The sequence below is a fragment of the Lygodium microphyllum genome, chromosome 11 (assembly GCF_053477565.2).
Source record: "Lygodium microphyllum isolate KBCC chromosome 11, Lygodium_microphyllum_v1.1.10, whole genome shotgun sequence".
Taxonomy (NCBI): Eukaryota; Viridiplantae; Streptophyta; class Polypodiopsida; order Schizaeales; family Lygodiaceae; genus Lygodium; species Lygodium microphyllum.
In genome coordinates this window covers 18836100-18843094 of record NC_141145.1, presented here as the reverse complement: position 1 = coordinate 18843094, position 6995 = coordinate 18836100, and the positions used below count along the sequence as shown (strand labels likewise).

The window sequence follows — 6995 nt, the reverse complement described above, 5'->3', positions numbered from 1 at the left end:
TTTAGGTTCACAAGCTTTTGATGAAGTGAGTATATCTACCGTTTGTGAGGATTCTATGCAACTTATAAGGAATCCAAAAGGCATCAAGGTATGAGTTCTTATTCTTCTAAGTATGCATCTAGTCGAACTATTTGAGAAAAATTAAAGTTTGTGAAAACCATTATTGAAATACCTCTTTTTTACTGGTTAATAGATGAGTCAATGAACTTTATTTTATATGCTTGGAAAGGGAAAACAAAAGGAAAAAGTTAATCCAAATGTCAACCTAGAAGTGAATCCAAATATGGATCTTAATGTCTATCTAGAAGACAATCTAGATGTCGATCTAGATCTTCATTGTCAACTCTTTGGCGATACTCCAGAGCATGATGAAGATGAAGACAAGGAGATTGAAAATGAAGACGAGGATAGTGAAATGGAGGGTGATATAGAAATGTTTGATATATCGGATAGCACTTCAAAAAATGCAGGTAACACAAGAGACTCCACAACAACATCAAAAGAGTATTCTAGAAAATTTCGAATAGAATGGACTAGAAAATATCATTTTTTAAAATGTGTGGTGAAGGAAAAGAATGAGTATATGTAATGTGAGTGGTGTGAAAAGTTTAGGGTCAAAGGACCATGGGGAAAAGGAAAGGGATGTAAAACCATGTAGCTTAGTGCAATTCAAAAACATGTCATCTCTAAGGAGCATCAATGGGCACAAGCTAGACATGATGCTGATGTAAAGGGAACCAAAGTATCTACACACATCAAAGCAATTAATGATAGAAATAAGGAGAGAGTAACTACGGTAATGAAACTCATGTACTTTGTGGCAAAAGAAGACTTGGCAATCCAAAAGTTTGTTAAGATTTGTGAGCTGGCTTATGCAGTGGAATTGGAATCAATGCCTTCTTATCATGATTATTCATATTATACTAACATTATGGCTGGTAAGGAGTTTGCTTTCTCTATATCACAACATCTGTATACATTATAACTTCAATAGATATTGTCAAGTCCTTACTATGCCTTAATGGTAGGCGAAACAATTGACAGGGGTTTAGAAAAGCACTTAATCATTTATATTTCATTCTTATCCTCCGAGAGAAGCGGTATATGCAAAGTAGAATTTTTACCACTAATCTTGGTTGCTGATAGCATTGCTCAAACAAAGTTTGATGCTATCATGCTAGTTTTGAAAGACATTGGTTTGAGCATACGTCTTGTTGGCATTGCCACTGATGGAGATAGCTCAATGCTAGGTTGTCATGAAGGCTTGGTTACAAAACTACAAAGGGAAGTGCCTCATCTTATTAGCAGACATTGTATTGCTCATAGAGAAGACCTTGCCATTGTTTATGCAACTAAGTGTTTTCCTTGCCTTTCTTATGTCGATAAAATCGCAAACAAGGTGTACTCTTGGATAAATGCCTCAAGTTTACGTCATACAGATTTCCAAAGTCTTTTACAAGAAATGAATACAAGTTTTGGAAGTACTTCAAATCCACGATGTCAGATGGTTGGCAAGAGGTAACGTAATGGAAAGGTTATGCAAGCTAATGCCTGCAATTTTGACATTTTGGAAAGACAGCGCACGAGCATGGTATCAAAAGTTAAGGATCTACAAAGTGTTGTTCTGTATTTGTATGCTTGCTGATGTCCTAAAGGACTTAAACCTCCTAAATAAAAAGTTTCAAGAAGATGCTTTGGATATCACAACAATCACTCCTACCATCGAAGTAACAATAAGATCTCTTACAAGGAAGTTCTTAGAACAGCCATTTAGACCAGGTACATCATATCTTCTCAAGGTTATGAATGACACAAGGGATGGTTTATTACGGCATGTAAATGAGAATGGGGAAGAATATATACATCAACTTCTCTTCACAAAAATGCATGGACAAGATAAAGCAAGTATTGCTCTTGATAATGGAAGGGGTGATATTGATAGTTGTGTTCAACTTGCAAAAGAATTTGTTGGAAAGATCATAGATTGTGAATGAGCAATTTCCAAATATGTATGTTTTTGGTGCAACAAGACTATTCTCTCCACAATATCTTCCACATGATCCAAAAGAAGAGAAAATAAGGTCAATCTATGGTTGGATAGGTTATTGCAAAAGTTTAGTGCTCTTGTTTTAGATATCAAGGATGCAAAAATGAAATCTATGCATTCACTGACACGCTATATTTTGGATGTGAGGGAATGAGTATGAAGGATGCATGGCGTGTTTTCTCCAACAATTCTGACTGGCAAGCAACATATCCAAACTTGATGAGATTATAGGAAATTCGTTTAGTTCTTCCTACTTCATCAATAGCATGTGAACAAGGCTTCTCTAAGCAGAATATAATCAAAAGTTATCGTCGCCAACTATTGAAGGTGTCGACTCGTAAAGCATTAATGCGAATTTCTCTTATTGGCCCTGACATCAAAAGCATTGATTGGGCCTTGGTCTATGAGAAATGGGAGCTAGTAAAGACACGAAGACTACTTGATTTGTAGTTCTTGCTTGTTGCTCACCTTGTTTTCTATCATGATGAACTTTATCAAATAACTATGATGTACAAGAGTCTAGACCTTGGAAATTTTTTTGGTCTTTAGAATATGAAACCAAAGTTTTTATTGCGATTTTCCACACTAGTTTAAACTTGTTTTTTGTATCATGTATTATAATTTATGGGACCTTACAATCTTATGTTAAGATTTGTTTATCTCCTAAGTTACATCTAATAATGCTCTCTTGTAAGCTCCTTGGAAGTTGATGCCTAAATTTAGAGCAAAGGCATCAAAATGAAGCTCACCAAAAAGGATAAAAGCGTCATTGATTTTGTCTTGAAGCCTAACCTTGGGCATCCAATTTAAAGCATGAGAGGAGGAATGAATTTAATTAAAAAGAAGAAGGGAATGCAAGCTTCAAAACCTTAGCCCATTAGACTTAGTGAAATCCATTTTTACACATCAAATTTGGAAGATGTAAGAAAATGATAGCTTTTATTTACCATTTTGTGAGAGAGAAGATACTTCAATCCAATAAAAGCAAGCTAATTTGCAATGGTTTTAATTTCTATGGTATAAGCCTACATGCTTCCTCCATTTCTTGACATGTTATTGAATTGTTGCTTTAACTAAATATTCGGTGCATGAGTGACATTGCTATAGTTTTTCATAAGAATCTCCCATGCATCCTTTGGAGTATGATAGTTAGTGATTTGTATGGCTATATCATCTGATATGCATAATGAGAACCAATGCAAAACTTTACTAGCCCTTTCCATCCACTGCTTATGAGCTCTCTGTTGCTTAAGAGTAGGATTTCTATTGGGCAATCTCAATTCAACTTCATCTCTAGTACATAAATCCCAATAACCTCTTCCAATAAGAAAGTTTTGCATTCTTATTGTCCAATTTCTCCCCCACAATTTGAGTGATATTATCACTTCATGTTGCATTCTCCATAATGGTACCAGCTCAAGACAATGCAATGTCCTTTTAGATAGGCAACAACAGTGCCTTCAAACAGTCTCCACAATTAGCACTTGTCCTAAGTGTTACCACACCCAATGGACTATATTAGCTTAGATGATTAGGTCACTTTTGGGTCTACCTCACAAGGGAATGTCCAACTTGCCCTACAAGGATTGACTTAAGATTCCTAGTGACCCAACTATAGTTGCTAATAGTATTCCAGCATTGAGTTAAGAGGGTCACTATTACGTGATCCATCAAAAGCTTAAAGTAGGCAAGCACCACACTTGGTTTAATGAGATGAGAAATAAGAGAGAGAGAGTAGAGTAGCGATCCCTCTACCCATTAAGCACAGTCTCACACCAACCCCCTAAAATGGTGCTATTCTAAGTTTTTAGACTCGGACCCATTCAATACTAAACTCTAATTGTGATAAGCCACTTAACTAACTGAGTCCACCCATCCATAAGACAACTCCCCTCAGGGTAGTCATCCTCTTGCTTTCCATGCATGCACCCAAAACATCTTTAGTCTTCTAATTAAGGTCCTAGCACATTTAGTTTGGACATTCAAAATCAACTTTCTTAATTAGTCATTTAGTATAAATTCATTTCATGCCTTTATATCACAAGCATGTAAATAATTGAAAATTTGTCCTTTATTTCAAACAAAGTAAATATATTGGCCATTAGACAAGACTTTGGGAAAAAAAAAAGCCTTGTACCAAGCCAAAAAATGCTCTAGTTGGATTGTTCAATATCAAGCAGACCACTTTGGATTGGAACTATCGGTATTGAGTCTTGCCGTGGGTAGATATCCAATACTGAGAAAATCACTCTAGACTAGAATTATCAGTACTAGACCTTCACCAAACCATCCCCTAGCTAGTATAGGAACCCTTTGAAATGCATCCAAAATCATAAGTCACTAATCCCATCTTGGATTAGTGAAACTCTTCCTAAAACCCAACTAGTTATCATGATCTCGAGTGATCAATCACACCTTGTAGAGATCTTTCATCTACTAATTTGGTCCTAGCACTTGTGATGGAATTAGTTATTAGTGGTGGAACTTAGCGATGTGCTTTTGAGGATAACCACAGTGGCTTCCCCTACTCTCTTCTACAGACTCAATTTTTCAATCATTTTCTTATTCATTCATAGACATAATCATAGAGTAGAGATATCAAGACAAGGAATACAGTCTTTCAAAAGAGTGCTCTTCTTGCTTGCATCTAGATGAAAGCAGGAAAGTAAGTAATAGTTTTATTACTTAATGACTATAAAACTATACTATGTTCTTCTTTAAAAGCTTTAGTTTTGATTAAATAGGTAACTTGACTAAAGTGAAGTAATTTCAATCTCATGATTTTAGGAGGAAAAAGGGGTCTTTTACTAGTGAAATATAACTTATCTAAAAGTTAGATGGTGAATTGGCAATGGAGGAGCAATAGGTGCTGCACTTGTCATCACCATGGATTGCTTCACTACAATTGTGGTTGGGACTTGCTCTTCTATTGTTACACTCTTTCTTTTTGGGATCATCATACCATAATGGGGTAGATTGGATGGTAGAGGACTTGGTTAGTAGAAGGTGATGGAAAATTATTGGTAAAGATTAGAGGGCAAGGTGTAGGAAGTTGGGTGACAAGAGTATCTTTGTATAAGAATTCATCAAAGAGCTACATCTAAGGCAAGGGAGCTCTATCCAAGGTCAGCCTGTGATCATAACTCCTTCCATCAAAATCAAGGTGTCATCTCCTCCTTGTGATGTGTCTATGTGATACCCTACCCCTCTATACTAATCAAGGGGGAGGGGGGATGGGGGGGAGATGGTGTACACCTTTAGTATTTCAACTAACATCCTAATCAAGGGGGAGGGGGGAGATGGTGTCCACTTTTAGCATTTCAACTAACATCCTAGATGATGTGATGGGGAGGGGTGTGAGGTTCCTCCTCCAACAGACCTCGAGGAGTTCTCTTAGTAGTTGACTGAAATTTGTATCCATGCACATCACCATCCCGTCTCCCCCTGGGAAACCTTAGACTTAATTGAACATGGAAATCTCAATTCTACTTCACAAGGGAAGCGTGGACAAGTCACCCCTAACAGCAATCTAACACCTGCCTAAGAAAGACCACTTTGTAATCAATCAAAGGCAGGAGTGAGGTTAACACTGCAATTGGTTCAAAGAGAGTGAGAGTCGGGGGAGAGTGTAACTCGATCCCCCTACCCAAAATGTAAAATCTTAGCTCCCGCCCCCTAAAATGGTGTTAAACTTGGTAACTAATCCTACCAATATTGGGAGGGTCACGGTTTAATTAGCTCTATCTAATGTTGGAAAGTTACCTAACTTATCGGGTCCACCTAGCCATACACGTCCAATCATCAGGATCGAAGCCTCCCACTTTCCTCGATGAGGTTTTCTTAGTTTTCTAATTAGCAAAGCATACTACCACACACTGTTTGGATATATAAAATCAGCTTCCTTTTATTACTTCGTTAAACTGTATTCGTTAAATTCAATCTTTAGCACATAACAAAAAATTCAGAAATCAAATACTTTATTTCACCATCACTCCGCAAAATGGTACAAAACCATCTTTCCACAAAAAGACACCGTCCATCCTAGGAAGAGACCTTCCAATCCCTTGGGATTGGGTTGTATGTGATCGCACTCCATTCATGGTCAACAGGGAATTTACTAGCTCAGAGCCCCTCTAAGCTTTCCTAAGCCTCAGGAGTTATCCTACATAACATGGGCACTTATCACTCGGCCCTTTGCCCTCTCAGTGTGATGGAGTGATCAAAGATAAAAAAACACCTATCTCCCTTAGGAGCATAGGACCCCCACCCGCATGTGAGTTTTTCCACACTCCACAAAGCGTAAGGGATCATTGGGTTGGGGATCATCGATGATAAAGAGAAAACACTTTCTTTTAGGATTTTTAACAACATTAGGGAGGGGACTCCATTTTTGTAGCGTGAAGATAAAAATTGACGAATATATGGGTGAGGACACACTACACAGGCAGAGACCAAGGCATAGACCTTGGCATCTTGGCCTTGGCATGCTTGTTGGAAATGGGCTACGAAGGCTTCGTTGGCACCGTTGGTTGCGTGTGAGAAGCTCCCACTAGCTTGTAGGAAAATCATCTCGGGAGGTCACCCATCCCGACAGTGTCGTCACCCAAGTGCACTTAACTGCCAAGTGACTATCCACTAGGCTAGTTCTTTTTATTGTTCTATACTACAAACATAGTTTTAATAAGCTAGTCTTGGGAGGGTTTCCCAAGTCTTTCTTCCATGAATTGGCATATGATAACTCTTTAATATTAACAATTATCTTCAACCAGCTTTTGCTTCATCTTGCCATTGAGCAATGCAAAATCAATAGTCGCTTGGCATCAATCAACTATGTCATCATTTGGTGGCCCTAAACTACAACATTAGTGGTGGGAATATGCAACAAATCTCAACAAAAACCATCAGCAGAATTGGCGTTCTCATCAACAACAACAATCATCGATGTCCT

The 6995-nt window shown here is 37.8% G+C and overlaps 1 pseudogene; it reads left to right on the top strand.

Moving 5' to 3' along the window:
* The first annotated feature begins 283 nt into the window (after positions 1 to 283).
* Positions 284 to 2278, top strand: LOC148028594 (uncharacterized; annotated as a pseudogene).
* The last annotated feature ends 4717 nt before the right edge of the window (positions 2279 to 6995 follow it).